At 39.5% G+C, this 23,009-nt stretch overlaps 1 pseudogene; it reads left to right on the forward strand.

Annotated features, from left to right (window-relative positions):
* LOC114404877 overlaps positions 1 to 23,009 on the forward strand; it is a 103,265-nt pseudogene that overhangs the window by 68,308 nt on the left and 11,948 nt on the right.

Below are 23,009 nucleotides of genomic sequence, written 5' to 3' on the forward strand. Positions count from 1 at the left end.
ATTATTTTTAATTATAATATAGTGATTGTTATTAATTATTTTCATATTCTCAAAGGAGTTATATATATATATATATATATATATATATCTTGGTCTTGGTCTTGCTAATGTACTTTTATTAAAAATAAAGATGTGTGTTAGTAAATACTTGTGGAATTGACCAATATACACACTTCTATTTTTTTAATATGAGTGAGTTAGCAAACTATAACTAGTGAATGTGTCTTAAAATACATCAATGATATAGCTTTTTAACATACTCATACCAATAAAAAAAAACACAAGTGTTAGGAAATCGATATATATATATATATATATATATATATATATATATATATATATATATATATATATATATATATATATATATATATATATAAGAAATGGCATTTCACAAGTATAAATATTTCACTTTCTACTTGAGATGCTCATAACAATGTAATTAATTCTATTTATGTTTTGAGTTTTATCTCTAACTTTAATTTTCTCTATTGTATGCTTGTTTTTTTCTTGCAGGTAATGGAGAAGCTGAAAATTCTTAATCTCAGTCATTCTCATTATTTAACACAGACTCCAGACTTTTCAAATTTTCCTAATCTTGAAAAGCTATTACTCGTAGATTGTCCAAGGTTGTCCGAGATTTCCTGTACCATTGGACATCTCAATAAAGTTTTTCTAATAAATTTTCAAAATTGTATTAGCCTTCGTAACCTTCCAAGAAGTATCTATAAGTTGAAATCTCTTAAAGCACTCATTCTTTCAGGATGTTTAAAGATTGACAAGTTAGAAGAGGATTGGGAACAAATGAAGTCTTTGACAACCCTTATTGCGGACAAGACTGCAATAACAAGAGTGCCATTTTCAATAGTTAGATAAAAAAGAATTGGATATATCTCTTTGTGCGGCTATGAAGGATTCTCACGTGATGTGTTTCCTTCAATCATTTGGTCTTGGATGTCACCAACAAATAGTCTCTCATCCCGCGTTCAAACATTTCTAGATGTGTCATCTCTCGTTTCTTTAGACGTGCCAAATAGTAGTTCCAATCATCTATCATATATTTCTAAGGACCTTCCACTGCTTCAAAGTCTTTGTATAGAGTGTGGCTCAGAACTTCAACTTTCTCTAGATGCTGCAAATATTTTGGATGCTTTATATGCCACAAATTTTGAAGAATTGGAATCAACTGCAACCACATCGCAAATGCACACTACTAGAAAAAGCTGATTTAACATCGGCGGATTAACATCGGTTTTGTCAAAAACCGATGTTAACGTAAGCGCGGTGGCATAATTGTAAATAATGTGTATTTCTTAACATCGGTTTTATGAAAACCGATGTTAATGAAGTGACTCTAACATCAGTTTTCAAGAAAACCGATGTTAACGAAGCGACGTTAACATCGGTTTTCATAAAACCGATGTTAGAGTCAGTTTGTTAACATCGGTTTTGAAAATAATCGATGTTATAGGCGATTCGTTAACATCGGTTTTCAGAAAACCGATGTTAACACATAATCAGTTAACATTGGTTTTTTGAAGAAAACCGATGTTAACATTGACATCAATTTGTTAACATCGGTGTTTTATTGAAAACCAATGTTAAACTTACATTTTAAATTGTATTTGAAACGACCTATTTCGGTCGCGCTCCTTTCTTCTCTGTTTACCCTAGCCTCTCTCGCTTTCTTCTTTTTTGTGAACCCTTTCGCGCTCTCTTCTCCATTGCACTGTAAACATCGAAGGCTGTTGTTCTCCATTGCACTAAAGACTGTGACAGGTACGCTTCATCTACCTGTGTTGTTCTATCGAAGGCTATTGTTCTCCCTTTCGTGCTAGGTCTGTTTCTGGAACCCTTGGTTAAGCTAAGGAGCTTTTTTGGTTTCTGGTGCAAGGATTGGCGAATTGGTGGTCACCTGAGGTACATTTGACTGGTAGTACGTGGTGTTTGTGGTCTGCTGAGGTACATTTCACTTGAGGTACAATCTCGCTGGCATTGTCGCTGTTGTGTTCGAGGTAAGCTTCATGTCTTCATTGTAAGTTTGTGCTTTCGCGTACGTGGTGTTTGTGGTCTTTCTTCTTATAGATTGTTAGTTAGTTTCTTAAATAGTTACTACTACTAGCTAGGGTTTCGAATGCAAGTAGTGTTGCTTGGAAAGCTGTGTATCCATTAGGTTCTGGTCACTATTTTCCTCAGTTGCTTCTCCTTGCATCAAAAGGTATGCACTCCTTGTTGTGTATCCATTAGGTTCTGCTCTCCGTTTCCAGCAATGTACTGAATGTGGATGAATATGAATCTTTGTTGTATGTTCTAAAAATCTGGTAGCTGCCTCAATTTCTTGAATAGCATTTTTTGTTCTTGTATGGTTTTTTTTTTTGCACAGCAGAAATCAGTAGTATTATATATGATGTGCTCAGATGACTTTTCCCTTTGTCCTATTAGGTTTTTTTTTTTATCAGCAAAAATATAATATATTGATATAAGTACCAGAGGTACTAAAAATATACAGAGATAGATCCATACTCATGGTTCCAAAGAAAACTAATGCAGTTTGAATAGGAACCATAGCATGGCTACAAAAAACAAAGATCTGGTACAAATCCTAATAAGAGCCACTGAAACCTAACACAAAAAACCTTCTCATATGTGATTTGACCATTGATTAAAAGGAAGCTTGAAATCTTTGTCCAAGTTTGAGAGCCATGTCCACACTAAAAACACTGCATCATCAACAAGCTTGCTACCATTAAAGGATTCATTGGAGAAAATAATTATGTTTCTCATCTTGCAAATAGACCAAACAACAGCCATCCACCAAGATTGCCACCTTCCTCTTCTTATACCTTCCACTTGCACAAAGGAGTGCTAGAGAAAATGCTGAATTGGATTAGATGGGAACACACTAGTGATATTCAACCATGATGTAGTCTCCCACCAAATAGGCCGAATCTTTGAGCAGTGGAAAAAAAGATGGGAAGCCTCCTCCTCCATTCCTCCACAAAAAGGACATGATACATCCGTGAGTTGCAATTGCCTTCTTAGCAGATTACTTTTTGTAGGCAGTCTGTCTTGAAAAAGTCTCCATGCGAATATAGCTATTTTACTTGGAATCTTCAATTTCCATAATTCCACATAGGCTTGGTCCTTACTTGCAGCTGAGCCCCCTTCCCTTAACATGAGATATGCAGACTGAGCTGAGTAGATACCTGAAGGATGCCCAGTCCAAACCCAACCATCTTCACCATGCTGCTGGAAGATCTTACCTTCTACCTCTCCAAGGAAGTTGACAGCCAAATCTACTTCACTGTCAAAAAAATTTCTCCTCCAAGTAAAATGCCACTCCCACCCTTGATCTGTGTGATGACCCATCTGACTTATAGAGTGGTGTTGCTGCAGTGAAATGGGGTATAGCCTGGGGTACTTTTCTGCTAATGAGACATCCTGGCTTATTCATCTATCCTCCCAAAAATTAATTCTATGACCAGCACCAACCTTCCAGCTAAAACCCTCATGAATGCTTCTTCCTTGGTATGATTGACAAACAGTCCTTTTTAAGTCCCTCCACCAAATTGATTGGCTGGCAGCCCTATCCCCTTCCTCTAATCCCCTCCACCCTCCATATTTTGATTCGATAACTTTAATCCAAAGCTCCTGATAGTGGTTTAAGAGGTGCTGCTTCCATTTGCCTAACAAGGCAATATTAAAAGCTTTGACATCGTTAATACCAAGCCCACCTCTTTCCTTAGATAAACAAACTTTCTCCCAACTTATCCAAGCAATCTTCTTTTGATCCCTCCCGCCTCCCCAGAGGAATCTCCGCTGGATCTTTACTAATTTAGCTACCACTGATTGAGGTATTCTGAAAAAAGAAAAGAAATATATAGGAATGGATGTTAGAATAGATTGAATCAATGTCACTCTCCCCCCAAAGGTGATATGCCTTTGCTTCCAATTTGAGAGTTTTCTCTCACATTTGTGAATGATAGAGTCCCACATCCTACCCCGCCTCGGATTAGCCCCAATGGGAATACCCAGGTAGACAAAAGGAAAATCCATTAAACTGCAATTCAAATACTTAGCGCTAGGTGCCTCCAATGGGCTGATACTCCAAAAGCTCCAAAAGAACTCTTAGCAAAATTAATCTTCAAGCCCGATGCCAACTCAAAAGACCTTAGCATAACTTTTATTGCTTCTACATTCTCCATACTAGCTTCACCAAAAAAAATGGTGTCATCCGCATACTGCAAGATGCTAATAGGCACATTGTTAGCACCATCCAAATAGCCTTTGTACATATTTTCCTCCACAGCCCGCCTCATCAACCCATTCAAACCTTCTGCAACAATATTAAAAAGAAAGGGTGCCAATGGATCCCCTTGCCGCAGGCCCCTTTGAGGAACAAATTCTGAAGTCGGACTTCCATTCACCAAAATAGAAATAGAAGCGGATTTCACACATCCTTCAATCCACTTGACCCATAGCGGACTAAAACATGTTCTCTTCAACATATAGAACAAAAAGCTCCACGATACCGAGTCATATGCCTTTTCGAAATCAACTTTGAAAACAAGGCATGATCGATTGCTTCTCTTGGCTTCATCAATTACCTCGTTTGCTATAATTACACTATGAAGAAGCTGCCTCCCTTCAATGAAGGCAGATTGGGACTCATTAATGATAGAGGGCATCACCTTCTTCAATCTCTTAGCCAACAATTTTGCAACAATCTTATACATGCACCCAATAAGAGATATGGGTCTGTAATCATTTAGGATTTGGGGATTAGTCACCTTTGGGATTAATGCTAAGAAAGACGCGTTTGAACCCCTAGGGAACACACCATTTGCATGAAACTCATCCAAAAAGCAAAGCACATCAGGCTTGATTAGCTCCCAATATTGCTTTATGAAATTGAAATTGAAACCATCCGGTCTGGGGCTTCTATGACTCCCACAGTCCCAGATTGCTTCCTTTTTTTTTTTGAAGGGCCAAAGATATATATATATATATATATATATATATATATATATATATATATATTAATGAAACTGAAACACAGCAGCACCTAAGGTACTGCTGGTGATTGATACAAGTGAAAAACGTACAAAAAGAAATCAAGCCCCCTAGAAGCAAACTGAAAAATCAAATACAACCCATCCCCAACAGAACTGAGAAATCAGTTAACCAAAGAATTGCACTATATTAGATGACCAAAAGTTGAAGGATTGGCAGAAGCTTTTGTCTCTGGTTTTTATCCATGACCACATAAGGAATAAGGCATCTTCCATCACTTTCAAAGGCTCAAAACTCTTGCCTTGGAAAAGCATAAAGTTCCTATGCTGCCATATGGAACTTGTTAGAGCAATCCACCAACAATGTCAACGATTTTGCTTTTTACCATCTCCAAAACCCTCACAGAATTGGATATAATGATTTGCTGGGGATTCAGCCAAGGGACCGACCATCTTGTTCCAGCTCATGGATTCCCACCATAAAGCAATATTGGTCTTGCAGTTGAAAAACAAGTGACCAGCCTCCTCTTGATAAGATCTACAAAGAGGGCAGGTATAGTCTGGAATGGACACATTTCTTTTAAAAAGATTGTGTCTAGTGGGTAACCTGTTTTTTTAAAATTCTCCAAGCAAATACCGCAGCTCTTGGGGGTATGTTAAGTTTCCAAAACGACTTGTAGATATTAGGGTGAGGGAGATTTCTATTGACATTGGTCAACAGACTATAGGCTGACTTAGATGAGTAGAGGCCCGAAGGATCTGCTAACCACCTCATGGTATCCTTCATATGAGGCTGAATATGAACATTGCTGATTAGGTCCATAAAAGTCACGGCTTCTGTCTGTTCATGATCAAAAAGGTTTCTTCTCCATTTTAAATCCCAACACCAGCTACCATGGGAAAAGCTACCCATACTACGGATATTGCAGTTCTGCTACCTGCTGATGAGAAACAGCTGATTAAACTGCTGTTCTAGGTTGGAATCAGTCCCTATCCATTTGTCCTTCCAGAAATTTATTAAAGTCCCATCCCCCACCTTCCATTCCATCTGCTGGATAATGGAACTGAAATCAGACTGATTGACTAGCTTTCGAAGATCCTTCCACCATTGAGAATGCCACGGCCTATCTCTTCCATTAATAAGCTCTGCCCAGCCCCCATACTTGGAAGATATAATATGAACCCAAAGCTGATTATGATTATAGGATAGATCCCAAATCCATCTTCCCAACAAAGCTGCATTGAAGTTATTAATATTCTTGATCCCAAGACCCCCAAACTCCTTGGGAAGACAAATGGTGTCCCATTTTACCCATGAAATCTTCTTATAATCATGATCTCCCCCCCATAGAAAATTCCTTTGCAAGGAGATCACTTTCCGGGAAACTTTTTGGGGGATTTTGAAAAAAGATAGGAGGTAAATTGGTAGGGCAGTGAGGACTGAGTTAATCAATGTGACCTTCCCAGCCATAGATAAGAATCTCTGGTTCCACTTAGACAGCTTTGATTCAAATTTTTTAATGAGAGGTTCCCACAGCAACCAGCTAGAGTGATTAGCCCCTAGAGGAATCCCCAAGTGCAGAAAAGGTGTCTCTAAGATTCTGCAATTAAGAAAAAGAGCTGCATCATGAACCCAGTTAGTATGATCCCCAAAAATACCCACACTGCTCTTGGAGAAATTAATCTTCAGCCCGGAAGCCATTTCAAAGCCCCTAAGCATGGTCTTGATGACAATTACATTGTCCCAAACAGCTTCACCCACAAAGATGGTGTCATCTGCATATTGCAGAATATTTACTGGCACCTTCTGCTTACCTACAAGGTAACTTCTGTAAAGGCCCTTATCTAGAGTTGTCCTCATCATGCCATTCAGGCCCTCTGCCACTATATTAAAGAGTAAAGGGGCTAAAGGGTCCCCTTGCCTCAAACCTCTGGTTGGGGTAAATTCCTTTGAGGGACTGCCATTTATAAGAATGGAAATAGAAGCTGATTTGTTGCAAGCCTTGATCCATCTTCTCCATTTAAGACAAAACCCCATTCTGTCCAGCATATAATCCAGAAAGGACCATGAAACAGTATCATAAGCCTTTGCAAAATCCACCTTAAACACCAAGGCTGGTTTCTTGCATCTTTTAGCTTCCTCCAAAACCTCATTGAGGATTAGAGTTCCATGAAGGATGTGTCTATCCTTTATGAAAGTCGTTTGTCTCTCATCAATAAGGGCAGGCATAACTCTCCTCAGCCTATTAGCCAATAATTTAGCTACAATTTTATACATACACCCAATGAGGGAGATGGGCCTATAATCATTAAAAGACTGAGGATGATTTATTTTGGGAATTAAAGCCAAGAAGGATGCATTACTACCCTTAGGAAAGCTGCCATTAGCATGAAACTCATCCACAAACCTCCTAAAATCCGGTTTTAGAACCCCCCAAAATTCCTTAATGAAATTAAAATTAAACCCATCGGGACCGGGGCATTTATCACCCCCACAGCTCCACACAGCATCCTTAATTTCAGGATCTGAAAAGTTCCTTAATTTCCTCCTCCTGAAAGGGTGCCACCAGAATGTTGCTGTGGTGCTGACTGATAGTCTGGAAAGGAATGCCATCCAAAGTAGGTCTGCTGGGATCTGTTTCTTGAAATCTTTGAAAGAAAAAATTCCTAACTTCCTCCTTCACCTTCTGCGGCTCATCACACCAAGCCCCATCAATTCTGACCCCTTTAATATAATTATTTCTTCGGTGAGCATTCATCAAGAGGTGAAAGTAACGTGAATTACAATCGCCCTCCTTGATCCACCTAGTCCTTGCTTTCTGCCGCAACAACGATTCGTGAGCATTTGCTGCTGCCCATAGAGCTTCTTGTAAATTCTCTTTTAATATCCTCTTGGGAAGATAGCTGCCTGTGACTTGAAATTTCCTCAAGCTTATTTAGATCATATTCTATCATTTTAAATTTTTTGAACGTGTCACCATACTCTTCCTTGTTCCATCTCTTCACCCACATTTTTAGATTCTTAAATTTTTCCTTGAGCACAAAACCTCCCCATCCTGGTTGCAATTGAGAGTTCCAGCATTGGTGGACAACTTTCTTAAAGGATACATCCGAGAGCCAGCAGTCCAAAACTCTAAAAGGTTGAGGGCCCCAATCAACAACCTTTGATCAAAGAAGAATAGGACAATGATCTGAAAAGTTCCTAGCAAGTGTCATTTGGACACTTGCAGGCCATCTATTCAGCCATTCCGGGGAAACCAAGCACCTGTCCAGCCTACTCCTAGAAGCCCCATTAGGTCTGATCCATATAAACTTCCTGCCCAGCCAAGGAACCTCAAGAAACTCCAGTTCGTGAATCCAATTATTGAATTCAATAATACTGTTGTCACTAATACTCCTTTGGCTGCTGCCAAATCTTTCTTCAGGGTCTCTAATTGCATTGAAATCACCCAAAATACACCATAAACCCCTTGCTGCTGCTTCTTTAAGATGCTTGACTGCCTCCCATAACGATCTTTTACCATGAATCTCACATGGTGAGTAAATCGCTATTATGTTGATCTGCTGCGCCTCTCTAATCAAATCTCCTTCCAAAAAAATAAAGCCATTGCCTATAACTTTCCTCTGAAGTCTGAATGAATTTTCACACCACAAACACAAAATACCCCCTGCTGAATTAATTGCAGGCTGCATCTCCCATGACACCTCTGAATCCCCCCAATCAGTGCATTTAGAATTCATTAGGATGGGGCAGTGATCTGAATAGTTCCTTTCAAGATTGAATTGGGAGCTATCAGGCCACTTAGATAGCCAGTCATCAGAAACTAACACTCTATCTAGCTTACTCTTGCAAGAGCCATTAGGCCTAACCCAAGTGAAAGGCTTCCCCACACAGGGGATATCATCTATCTCCATTTCAGCCAACCAATCATTAAATTTAGCTATAAGGTTAGCTTCTGAATTGGAGTGTCTACTTCCCAATCTTTCTGTTGGGTGTCTAATGCAATTAAAGTCTCCCACCAGGCACCAAGAATGAATCTGGGACTGGCTCTTCCTTGAGTATAGCTTCTCCCACAATTGTCTTTTGCTTTCTATCTCACAAGGAGCATAAATGTTGGCCACCACGACTCTCTGCATTTCTGCCATCCAAACCCCCTCCAACATAATGAATCCCCTTTCAGCAGTTTTGACCTCAACCTGGAAATTATTATTGTTCCACATACACAATAAACCCCCAACAGTATTCACAGCAGGGACCCATTCCTTTTCAAAGTCTGATTGACCCCACAAAGTCTGGCACAGTGCCTTATCCAAAGAGTCCCTCTAATGTTATAAGACAGAATATTCATTTTAAAAATTTCCTGCTACCCAGCTCCATAGTTTTCTTTCAGCTTGTATAATATCAAGGCTTGTTAGAGAATCAGCTATGATTCGTACTTATACAAATATGTATCAATTTAGTACCTCTGGTACTTATTAATGAATATATTATATTTTTAGCTAATAAAAAAAAAATACAACAATCTTATGCTTGTGTTGATAATGATGCAGGTATATTTACAACGACAGGACCCCCTTTGAGAAATTGGCTGATAAATTCTTCTGTCCTGGTAATTGATTACTTTTTTTTACTTCACCTCCAGTGTTACTAATATAGAAATTAAAGGAAATTCAATCCAAAAGAAAACTTGCTGTCATGCTTTGCAAGTGATATAAATTATCAAAATCTAATGACAATGAGTGCACAGAGCTGCAACTTGGCAGTAGTTTCTGACTAATACATCAGCATTAGGATTCCCAAGCATACAATGAGCTAATCAAGATTTTCACGTATCATTTTTGTTGTTTCTGCTGCTATATGGAGAACAGTGTTATCATCATCATCCTGAGACAAAATAAACAGCTTAGAACTTTAAATTAGAAACATAACACACAGAGACACACACACACACACTCATCATACAAACACAAACACACACACACACACACACAAAAGTTTGATAACAAATTTGTTCAATTATACATGCAGAAATTTCTTCAATTGTAACTTATTAGGTGTGACAAGGTAGCTGGCCTCTTCATAAGGTACTTATCTAAATTTAACTTAAATTCTACTGCAGTGGTGATGACCTACAAATATTAGTGAAAACAAATTTGCCAAGTCTACATAAGTTAATTTGTTCAGAGTTGTTTATTCCTATTTAAAGTTTTGAAATATGCTTGCATGATTGTATTTGTATGAGGATTATATTGTTTTTTATATAAATTATGGCAAGCTGAACAGTAGTGAGTATAATTGGTATTTTAGGGGCAGTGTACTTATTTTTGTTTTTTTTTTTTATCAGCAAAGATATTTTTTTTTGCTCAACAAAAATAGATATGTATTAGATAGATGAAAGAGTACCAGAGGTACTGTGAGTACAAATATATTTTGAACATAGCTGGTACACAAGATGAATTAAGTACCAGCTACAACCCCTGACTTAAGTACATATGTGCTGCACCTCTTGGAAGAGGTCTCAGCCAGTACATTCCCTTTCTAATTATATAAAGGCATCTGCCAGATTAGAGGACCACTCTATAGAAATCTAAGAAAAGTACAAAACTAGTAGCCAAAATTGTATCCTCTACTAGTACAGAAAAGCTTGTCTAATACTACTGCACCAGTGATTAAAATGTTATGTGAAGCCTTTCTCAAAGTTTCTAAGCCAGGTCCAAAGAATGAAAATTGCATCATCCTCACTGTCCCTGCAAAATTGGCATGACGTGTCAGCAACCTGCACTTGCCTCCGCTGCAAACTCTGTCTTGTCGGAAGTCTATTTCTAATTAGTCTTCGTGCAAAGATTGCTATTTTTCTTGGAACCTTTATGCTCCATAATTTGACAAAACATTCCTCCTGGGTTATTGCAGTTGCTCCTCCCATTATTACCTTATATGCATTGTTTGTTGTATACTGACCTGTAGGGTCAGCAGTCCATTCCCACACATCAGGTCCATGTTGTTGAATGGCCATATCCTGAACCTCATTGAGAAAAACACCAGCCGTATCAATTTCATTGTCAAAACAATGGCCTTCTCCAAATAAAGCTCCACTCCCACCCATTGTCTTTGTGACTTCCCATCTGTTGGATGTAGTGATGCTCCTGTAATGAGATTTAATGCAGCCTAGGGATGCTGCATTAAACTTAGACAGATTCTTGATTCAAGCTTCCGCACACACATACACACAGAAACTGGCTTCTCCATTCAAAAAGGTGTCTTCTCCATTCAAGCTTCCATTCCCAAACATTTGCAGACTGACATCCCATATCCTGAATAAGCTTCTGCTGTTTTTTTTTTATCAGCCAAAATAAATATATAATTATATTAGATGAGTACCAGAGGTACTAACAAGGTACATAAAAGATTACAATTATGACCTATTTGAAATCAGCCCACTGTTTGTTCCACCCCAGGATGGGGCACAAAACAGGCCCAATTACAAATGATTCCCCTGCCCTCCTACTGATTACTACATCTAAAACCTAGTGGCAGATTTGAAGACCACTGATTGTAATGAGTGGTGAAATCCTTCTCTAAGTTTTTCATCCAAGTCCATACCAAAAACAATGCATCCTCCATGAGTCTGTTTGCATTGAATCTGCTGTTAGAAAAAAACTATAGCATTTTTGTGCTTCCATATGGTCCAAGTCAGTGCTATCCACCATCCTTTCCACCTAGATGCAGCCATTCCTTCCACGATATAGGACACATGCTGGATAAAATGTTGTCTTGGGTGCAAAGGGAAAACATTCACCAAATTCACCCAAGACAATGATTCTCTCCAAACTGGAATTATTTTCCTGCAGTGAAAAAACATATGCGATGCGCTCTCTTCCTCATTCTTTCTGCAGCATTCCTAATATTATTGAAATCTCCAACTATACACCAGTAGCCTTCAGGACTTTGATATTTCAGCTGTCTAATGTTTTCCCACAACATCCTTTTATCTTGTAGATTACACGGTGAATATATATTAATTAAGTGTACTGGTTGTGATTCCTGTTTCCATTTGCCTGTCAGCATAATGAATCCAACTCCTATACTTCTTCTTTCTACCTTGAATCTGTTGTCATTCCATATACATAGAATGCCCTCTGCACCTGAACATCTTCTCTCTGCACGATGACAGACTGCGATATTACCTGGCAGTCAGCAGCTTTGATATACAATCTGGGATATTTCTCCCTTAAAGGTTCCTGTTCCATGAGCCAGTAGTCCCATTTAACCCATGCAATTTTCTTTTGATCAAGGCCACCACCCCATAGGAACCTCCTCTGGATTAGCCCCAATTGGTATTCCCAAATAAGAGAAAGGCAGAGGCATGATTCTGCAATTCAGATAACTGGCAGCCTGCAATTTCCATTGTTCAGATTGGCCCAACACCCCAAAGCTGCTCTTCCCATAATTTATTTTAAGTCCTTGCTGCAGCTGAGATCTTGCTGCATCTTCAACACACACAGCCACACACACACACAGAAACACACACACACACACACACATACACAGCCACACACCCACACACACACACACACAGAAACACACACACACACACACTGAAACACACACACACACACACACAGAAACACACACACACACACACAGAAAGACACACACACACACTGAAACACACCCACATACTGCAGATGCTGCAGAATTTGTGCCTTAAATAAGCTGCAGTGCTTATTTTTGTAAATGCTACAGTGCTCGTACATAACTTCAATTAATTTGAATCTGCTTTGCAAATGCTGCAGAATTTCAGGCTTAACCAAATTAGGATTTTCCACTCAGAAACCATCAATTTGCAGCATGAAGACACCACTCCTTAGATTGACCAAAAGCTTGTAAAGCATTGATTTAATACTGCTTCCCTCATCATGTGGCTCATGATGTTTACAATTTAATGAACCTTTGCTACCCTGCAATGAGACACACACAGATACACAAACACACACACATAGAGACAAACACACGTAGACACAAACACAAACACACACACACACATAAAGATACACACACACACACACACAAAGTCACGCACACATAAAGACACAAACACACTGAGCCACAGACACACAAAGACCCACACACTGAGTCATAAACACACACATACACAAACACACTCACACACATGGACAGACACACACACACATAAAGAGACAAACACACACACACACACACACACAGATAAAGAGACAACCACAAACACACACATCCACACACACACAGATAAAGAGACAAACACACACACACACACACACACACACACAGTCACACACACATAAAGAGACAGACAAACACACAAACACACTGAGCCACAGACACACACACTGAGTCACAGACACACACATACACAAACACACTCACACACATAGACAGACACACACACACACACACACATAAAGAGACAAACACAAAACACACACACACACACACAACTGTTGATGTCCTTGAATGTTCTTGTACGTCATGAATGTTCTTGTATGTCATGAATGTTGTTATACGTGCCGAATGTAATTTTCTATATAAATAACTGTTGTTCACGCTGAGTGAACCGTAGATTCCCATTTGAGATTGAATGCAATGATTCTTGCGGATAATTTGCATTAGTCATTGTATTTAGTCTTGAATTGTCCGTTTGGATAGTTTGGGGAGACTTGTATTTTTATGTTAGACTTATTCGGTCAGGTTATTATTATTTTGATTAATTTGATGAAATTTCGGTTGAATGCATTTCAAGTTGTTCTCTGAGTGCATACTTGATTATCGTGAAATTTGTTTCACCGATGTCATGTCGTGTACTTGGAGACCAATGCGAAATGCTGCCGAAATTTAGTCAAATTGTTCAAAATAATGCTAACCATGACGTTTGAGGCTAACATAAAAGACAGTCTTCCTAAATGGGATAGGGCCACACCTATAAATAAAAAAAGTGAGATTTTCATGCATGGAATTGCGTAGATGGATCGAAGTTGGATGAATGAAAGTCGCATGAGCCCAGAATATGAGGACGGCGTCGAACAGTTCTTGCAATTTGCTTCAGAAAGAGGTCGACCGAATGAAGAAGGAAAATATTATTGTGTGATGGGATTAAGAAGAATTACACAACGTGGATATGGCATGGTGAAGTGCCAGACATGCAGAGTGGGTCCCAATCTGAACCGTTTGATGTAGAAATGGGAGATCGGTTAGAGGACATGATTCGTGACCTTGGACAGGAGCCTTTCCAGCAAGCACACGCCCCTGTGTATGAAGGATTGCAGAGTGATTCTAAGAAGCCTTTGTATGCAGGCTGCAAGAATTCCTTAACCCTGTTGTTTGTTGTGTTAAGTCTGGTTAATGTGAAGGCCAGGTATGGGTGGAGTGACAAAAGTTTCACCTCACTGCTTCAGGTAGTGCACAATCTGCTTCCAGAGGACAACACATTGCCTAAAAGTTACTATAAGGCGAAAAAGATATTGTGTCCGATGGGTATGGAGTATCAGAAGATTCATGCTTGCCCCAATGATTGCATGCTCTACAGGCATGAATTCCAAGAAATGTCCAAATGCCCTGTTTGTGGGACTTCACGGTACAAAGTGAAGGATGAAGAGGAAAGCAATTCTAATGAAAACTCCAACAAGGGCCCCCCAGCGAAGGTTTTGTGGTATCTTCCAATCATTCCAAGGTTTAAGCGTCTGTTTGCTAACGAGGACGACGCAAAAGACCTTACATGGCATGCAAATGGAAGGATTTCTGATGGAATGGTCCGTCATCCGGCTGATTGCTCCCAGTGGAAGAAGATTGATGGTTTGTATCCGGATTTCAGGAATGAGCCAAGAAATCTTAGACTTGGACTAGCCAGTGATGGAATGAATCCATATGGCACCTTAAGCACTCAACACAGTTCATGGCCAGTTCTGCTAGTAATTTACAATTTGCCTCCTTGGTTGTGCATGAAGCGAAAATACATGATGTTGTCTATGATGATATCGGGCCCAAGACAGCCAGGAAATGACATTGACGTTTATCTAAGTCCGTTGGTTGAAGATCTGAGAAAGTTGTGGGACGAGGGGGTTGTAGTGTTTGATGCGTTTCGCAAGGAGACGTTTGAAATGCGTGCAATGCTTTTTTGTACCATTAATGACTTTCCAGCATATGGAAATCTCAGCGGTTACAGTGTTAAGGGTCATCATGCATGCCCCATCTGTGAAGAAAATACAAGTTACATACAACTGAAACATGGGAGAAAAACAGTCTACAATAGGCATCGCGGCTTTCTAACACCCAATCATCCTTACAGACGACTTAGAAAAGCTTTAAATGGAAGTCAAGAGCATGATATTGCGCCGATACCGTTCACTGGTGAGCAGGTATATCAGCGGGTTCAACACCTGAACACTGTATTTGGGAAGACCCAAAAGAAGGATAAAAGTCAGAGTTGCATATGGAAGAAGAGGTCCATTTTCTTTGATCTTTCGTACTGGTGTGATCTTGACGTTAGACATTGTATTGATGTTATGCATGTGGAGAAAAATGTTTGTGACAGTGTGATTGGGACGCTCCTTAACATTCAAGGCAAGACGAAGGATGGCTTGAATACCCGTCAAGATCTAGCTGATATGGGTATAAGATCACAGTTGCATCCAAGGTCTGATGGGAAGAAAATTTACTTGCCCCCAGCCTGCCATACTTTGTCCAAGAAAGAGAAGATAAGTTTTTGTCAGTGTCTTCGTCGGATGAAGGTTCCACAAGGATAATCTTCAAATATTAAGAGCCTTGTGCAGTTGAAGGAGCTTAAGCTTGTAAGGTTAAAGTCTCACGATTGTCACGTGCTCATGCAACAATTGTTAGTCGTGGCTATACGAGACATCTTGCCAAACAAACTCAGGTTCACGATAACTCGCCTGCGCTTTTTCTTCCATGCTATATGTAGCAAAGTGATTGATCCAGTAATGTTTGATGAGTTGGAAAATGAGGCCGCAATTATACTGTGCCAGTTGGAGATGTATTTTCCCCCTGCTTTCTTTGACATCATGATTCACTTGATTGTGCATCTGGTCAGAGAAATCAAATGTTGTGGTCCTGTTTATCTATGGTGGATGTACCCGGTTGAGCGATACATGAAGATCTTAAAAGGGTATACAAAGAATCTATATCGTCCGGAAGCATCTATTGTTGAGAGGTACATTGCAGAAGAAGCCATTGAATTTTGTTCAGAATACTTAGAGAAGGCTAAAGTTGTTGGGCTTCCTGAGTGTCGGCATGATGACAGAGTGGGTGGTAAGGGTTCAAGAGGACTGCAGGTGATCACTCCAAGTGTAGAAGATTTGTTACAAGCTCACTTGTATGTCTTGAACAACAGTAATGAAGTTTTGCCATACATAGTTAAGCATGAAGCTTTAGTCAAACAGAATAATCCGAAAATGTCAAAGAATTGGGCGTTGAAAAAGCATAACAAAACTTTTTGTGATTGGTTTAAAGATACAATCTTTGCAGATGAGAATGCTTCAGAAACATTAAGAAAACTAGCAGATGGGCCTAAAAGAAATGTTATAACCTGGCAAGGATACGACATAAACAGGTATTCATTTTACACAAAAGCACAAGATGAAAAAAGTACAATGCAGAACAGCGGGGTCACCCTAAGGGCTGAATCTCAACACTTTGCAAGTGTCAATGACGCCAATCCCTGTGTAGCTTCCATCCCTTACTTTGGGTTCATTGATGAAATTTGGGAGCTTAATTATGTGAAATTTACAGTATGTGTTTTCAAATGTAAATGGGTTGACAGCAACACCGGTGTGCGCACTGATGATATAGGATTTACCCTGGTAGATCTAAAGAAACTTGGTTACTACAATGACCCTTTCATCATGGCAGAACAAGCTAGACAAGTATTTTACGTGCAAGACCCTTGTGATGAAAGGTGGTGCGTGGTTCTGCAGGGCAAAACAGTTGGTGTTAATGTAGAAGATGATGATTCATACATGGACACCTATGTTAGTCCTTTGACCGCTCAAATCACTGGTAACGTTGTCGGAGAAGAAGCTGACGACGTTCATGCAAATCGAAATGATCATGATGAAGGAGAATTGACTAACATCGGCTAATGTAATTTTCTGCAGAGACAAAGGTCACCAAACCTAGTAAGTGACAACTACATTTTTCTCTTATTGAGGCATCAGTTTTTTGTTTCAATTTGCCTCCTTAGGACTTCATCCAGCTGATGTTTGTCGCCATTTTCATCATCCACCACCCTTTTCTTCTCTGGCTTCTCACGTTCATTGTTGTTAAACCCATATTTATGCTCTCTTCCCTTCATGTCTTGTTTTATCACAACTTTAGCTGAATATCCCATCCTCAGCATAGTTGAATCTCCTGTCTTATTGTCCAATGCCAAATTTTGATGGCCTGTATCTCTTTTGTTCGTATGTTCTACTACTTCAGCTTCACAATGCGTAGAGCAATCAGAATTTCCGAGTGATCACCAAAGGCTTCTGCATCAGCATTGACACTCTCCACCCTCTTTGGTTTATGCTTCTGTGTTTTCTTCCGTGCCTCCTCGTTATAAATCTCAGCTTTATTTGAGGTTGCACTAGAACGATCACCACCAATCTGTGCTTCTTCCTCGTCTATCAGGTCAATATCTTTCCTTTCAACTTTTGTTTTGTAAATTACAGTGTAGTTTTCAAAAGCAAAGGTGAAAGGAAAGATATTGAGCTGGTAGAGGAGGAACAGGCACGGATTGGTGCTGATCCTTCTAGTGGTACCTCCAATAAATCTGAGAATTATAAGGAGGAAGCATGGAAGAAAACACAGAAGCATAAACCAAAGAGGGTGGAGAGTGTCAACGCTGATGCAGAAGCCTTTGGTGATGACTCGAAAATTCTGATTGCTCTATGCATTGTGAAGCTGAAGCAGTAGAACATACAAACAAAAGAGATACAGGCCATCAAAATTTGGCATTGGACAATAAGACAGGAGATTCAACTATGCTGAAGATGGGAGATTCAACTAAAGTTGTGATCAAACAAGACATGAAGGGAAGAAGGCATAAATATGGGCTTAACAACAATGAACGTGAGAAGGCACAGAAGAAAAGGGTGGTGGATGATGAAATTGCCGACAAACATCAGCTAGATGAAGTCCTATGAAGATCCTCCTCATTCTCAAAGAGGGGAACGAGCAACAATTTGAAGGTTGTACATTCAGGAACTAAAGAATTCAAAATAGCTAGTCATAAGAGGGATTTGTTTTTGGGATTTTCTGAGCACCAAGAGCGGCTACGCAAGAAGTTTGCACTTGAGGAGGGAAGGATATTTGCAGCTAATGAACAAGTTTCTTAACTATTTGTCCTTAAGATTTTACTGTTTCTTTTTGCTAATATGTAAATATAAATGGTATAAGGGTATGGCGTAAAAACATGGTCTATATTTACTTCTAAGATTGTTAGGGGTAAAAATGACCATGTCCCTATGGCATAACCTTATATTATTTATATTTACATATAAGAAAAAAAAACAGTAAAATCTGAAGGACAAATAGTTAAGAAAGTTGTTCATTAGCTGCAAATATCCTTCCCTCCTCAAGTGCAAGCTTCTTGCGTAGTCGCTCTTGGTGCTCAGAAAATCCCAAAAACAAATCCCTCTTATTACTAGCTATTTTGAATTCTTTAGTTCCTGAATGTACAACCTTCAAATTGTTGCTCGTTCCCCTCTTTCTTTTCTGCAAAAAAGAAAATCAAATGCTGTCAAAACATGGATGAAGTCCTAAGAAAATCAATATCAAAGAAAACATGGATGAAATCACAATTAAAAAGCACAACTATCTATCTTTCAGAGTCCTTTGGTTAATTTGTCTTGTCTCCTTATGTGGTGGGGTTTTGTTTAATAATCTTATACTTTTGCCTTCCAAAAAAAACTTATCACTAATCCTCTTTTCATTAATCCAATTTTGTATGTTATTGTATAAAAGATCATGGGTTCTCCACCTGCCTCCACTCCTCCTCCTCCTCCTCCTCCTCCTCCTCCTCCTCCTCCTTCTCCTCCTTCTCCTCCTCCTCCTCCTACTTCGGACGCATCGGCTTCGACGTCTGTCGTGAAGCGGACACGCAAAGCCTCACGCCTATGATTGTTGTCCACTAGACTACCTGGTGTTGAGAGACCAGTGGTGCATGTTGATCCTGCTACAGGGAAGGCCGACGGTCCCCACAAGAAGAAATTAAGAACATATTTGGGGATTGTGGCACATGATAAGGTGGACATCACCTACGAGAACTGGAAGGAGGTCCCTACTGCTCAGAAGGACCTGATTTGGGAGGATATTCAGGTATTTCTCTTTTCTTATTTGATTGTGTGTAATTAATAGCCAAAAAATTTCATTATTGTAACAAATAAACTTTGTTTCATGTTGTCAGGCGGAATTTGATATCCCAGAGGCTTCTGACAGTAGGACGAAAAGGAAGTTACTACAGACTGTGGGGGAGAGATGGAGGCAGTTTAAATCAAACCTCACGAGGAAATGGGCCCTTGCAGCCGATCAGGACGGTGTCGAGGACACTATCTGTGACAAATACGGCATCAGCAAGGAAAAGTGGGCCCAGTTTTGCCAGACTCGCAGAGACCCTTCTTGGGAGGTATGTTCCTTTGCCATTTAAGTTGTTTTTCATATTAAACATGATGTTGTTATACTTCATTCTACCCATTTCAAACATTATTGTTTAAATTTTTTAGGATGTGCGCATGAAGGCACAGGCCATCCAGAAGCACAATACTGCCCCCCACGTTTTGTCTCGTGGGGGTTATGATTATTTGGAGCAGAAGCTCCTGGCCAAGAAGACCAAGAAGAAGATGTAGGAAGCTACACAGTTAGGAATCGTTGATGGCGTCATCGACCCTCCATCCCCGGTCAAACGCCACGTGAAGTGGAAGATGGCCCGCACGAAGAAGACAGGGGAGATGACGACTGAGGCCGCAAAGGAAATCGCTGAGAAGATTGTAAGTCATGTTCAACTAACCATTACAATTATGTTTGAATATTTTGAGAATGCCATGTACCACTGTGTGTTTTCTGTGCAGGATTCGTTTGAGGAGCAGGCCACACAGGGATCGTTCGTCCCCATGGACGTCAGGATGTTCTGGCCGCTGCTATTGGACGTCCAGAGCACCCTGGACGTGTCCGTGCTGCTGGAGCTGGTGTCACCATCAAGCAATACTTTGGATCGGCTCCACGGACGTCCCGCAGCGCTTCCTCCCTGCCTCCTGACGAATTACAGTAGCTGACCTAGCAGATCAGGGACCAGCTAGAGGAGTCCATCACAGAGAAAGTGACGAGGCAGGTCATGGCATCCTTCAGCCACCTTCAGTCGCAGATGCAATCTCAGGGAGTTGCAGTGCCTCCTGAGCCTGTGGTTGGTCCTGGTCCCTCCGGTCCTCGAGTGAGAACAAAGGGGAGTTGTGTTGATCCCTCAGGAAACGATCCTGAGACCGGTGACTCTGACAGGTGCGGCTTGTACATAGAAGCAGATCCTGCACGCCTGGTTGCCATCGGGAGAGTTTATGAGGGATCCACTATTGTTCATAACACTCCTTTGTTGCCTGGCCAAGTAAAGGTGAGTGTGGAGGAGGTTAGATGATGCAATCCTACTCCGCAAGGGCATTGGATAGAAAAACTCCAAGTAGATTGGGCCAGAGATGCAAGAGAAGGCCCTAGGGTTCTTATGAGCCTTAGGGTAGATTTCGGGCCCATGGGCTAAGTACGAGCCCGCTTATATTTGTAAATATTAGATTAAGGTTTCATTATTTTTGGGCCTTGTATTTAGGGCTCCATAATGTAGGTAGGGTACCCTAGAAATATAGGATTTTTCAGCCCTTGTATTTTAGGGCACCTAGACTAGTTTTTGTATTAGGGGTAGTTTTGTAATTTCACATGCACTAAGTGGATATTTGATGTGTGTGGTTGGAAATAAATTTAATTGAATTGGTAGAAGCCCAATCCAATTAAATTTTAGAGGGGGAGGTGAGCATTTGCTTACTACACCCCATTGCCACATCATATAGTCACACTTTGTGCATGTCCTTCATGCTTTTCATGCCTCATGACACCTAAGCACACTTAGTGGAGAATCTTGGAATTGATCTTGGATTAGTGGGCTGAACCATAACTAAAATTCACTAATCATAATTAGTGAAATTTTGGCTCCAAAGTTTGGCTCCACAAATTCAATTTCAAATTCAAGTGAAATTTGAATTTCCCTCCAATTTTGTGTGACACTTAGGCTATAAATAGAGGTCATGTGTGTGCATTTTTTTCAACTTTGAACATTTGAATATTAAACTTCAGATTTCAAAGCTCATTTAGAGCACAAAATTTCGTGCTCTTCTCTCCCTCTTCCTTCATTCTTCTCCTTCTTCCTCCAAGCTCTTATCCATGGCCTCCTATGGTGGTGAGCTTCTTCTAGACTCATCTTCTCCTTGAAGTGGCGTCTCCTCTCTCTCTTCCTTCCCCATTCCGCTGCCACTTATCTTCCAAGAAGCAAAGGAATCCATTGATGAAGAAGATCCTAGGCCTACAAGCTCCCATGGAGCTTGCATCATGTGGTATCAAGAGCATCTTCATCTAGGTGATGTTCTTTTGCTTCCTCTATCTTTTTGTTCGGTGAATTCTCTTTAATTCCTTGTTCTTCATCTTATTCTCCATGTATATCCTCCATTGTCTTGTGGTTTGGTGCTGTTTAGAGTAGATTCAAAAAAAAAATAAACCGATTAAATCTTAGATCTACACTTGTTCTTGCATTTCTATGGTTCAAATTTTGTAGATCTACTCTTGAATCTTGTTTTTGTGTTGATTTTAGGTTCTATCTTTTTTCATTCATAATATTCTTGTGCTGAACCTTAGATCTAAATTTTCTTCCAAAATATTGATTAAAAAAAAAACACAAAAATCTAAGTGTAAATCACTTAATCCATGTTGTCTTAGAGTCATGTTTAGTCATAGTAATTGTCACATTATGTTCTAAGTTTGTGTTGAATTTTATTTTGTTGATTGAATTCTAGATACATTTGTTCATGTATTCTTGTCATTCTTAGCCTATCTTTTGAATTTTGAGTCTAATTCATGCATGTTATTTAGTTCATAACATGTTCTAAATCAATTCCTAGAAGTAGTCTTGTTCTTGAACTCTTTTTTGTTTTCTAAGATTCCTACATGATGCCTATGATGAAGTTGAGTTGTGGTGCTGAGTTGTGGCTGGATTTGTGAATCAAATAAGTCTTAAGCTCTCTTGAATTGTGTTATTCAAGATAATTGAGCATAAGCAAACACAAATTGTAACTATCCAAGCCTTAAGCAACATAAACACTACTCTTGATTTCTAGGTTGAAATCGCTGGTGCTGGCAGCTTGAACATACGAACTTGTATAAATTACTGGGAATTGGTAAATACGTTTTTTGAGCTGAAACTTTTACTGAATTTTCTAGACATCTGGACCAAAATTATAAAAAAAGAATCAAGCGATTTGGATTAAAGAAAAAAATAATAAAAATCTCACAAGTTGGCAGAAAAATCAGTGTCCAGGAAAAAAAAGAAAAGTGAAAGGAAAGTGTGCTTGTTGTTTTGGCTCAAAATTTGTTCTATAATTGGTGCATATTTTATACCAATCCTAGTTCTGAAATTTCAATTGAACATTATTGTGAAAACAAGTGCCAAAACTAGAGGTTTCTTGAGTCTTTTTTTTTAGAGTTTTTCTACTCTACTCTAGAGCCATTCTAGGTTTCTCTTTGAGTCCTAGCTTGCTTTTTGTGATTTTCATTGCTTTAATTGTTGAATAATCCTTGGAAATTTGTCTTGTTAAAACTCTATTGGTTTAGCTTTCATTTCATTTTTTTTTTTTGTCTTTGGTTATTGCTTGTCTCTTTGTTTCCTTGCTTGTGAGTTGCCATATAGGGAATTGGAAAGGAGGATTGGTGCCATATCT

Source organism: Glycine soja, chromosome 3 (assembly GCF_004193775.1).
Source record: "Glycine soja cultivar W05 chromosome 3, ASM419377v2, whole genome shotgun sequence".
NCBI lineage: Eukaryota > Viridiplantae > Streptophyta > Magnoliopsida > Fabales > Fabaceae > Glycine > Glycine soja.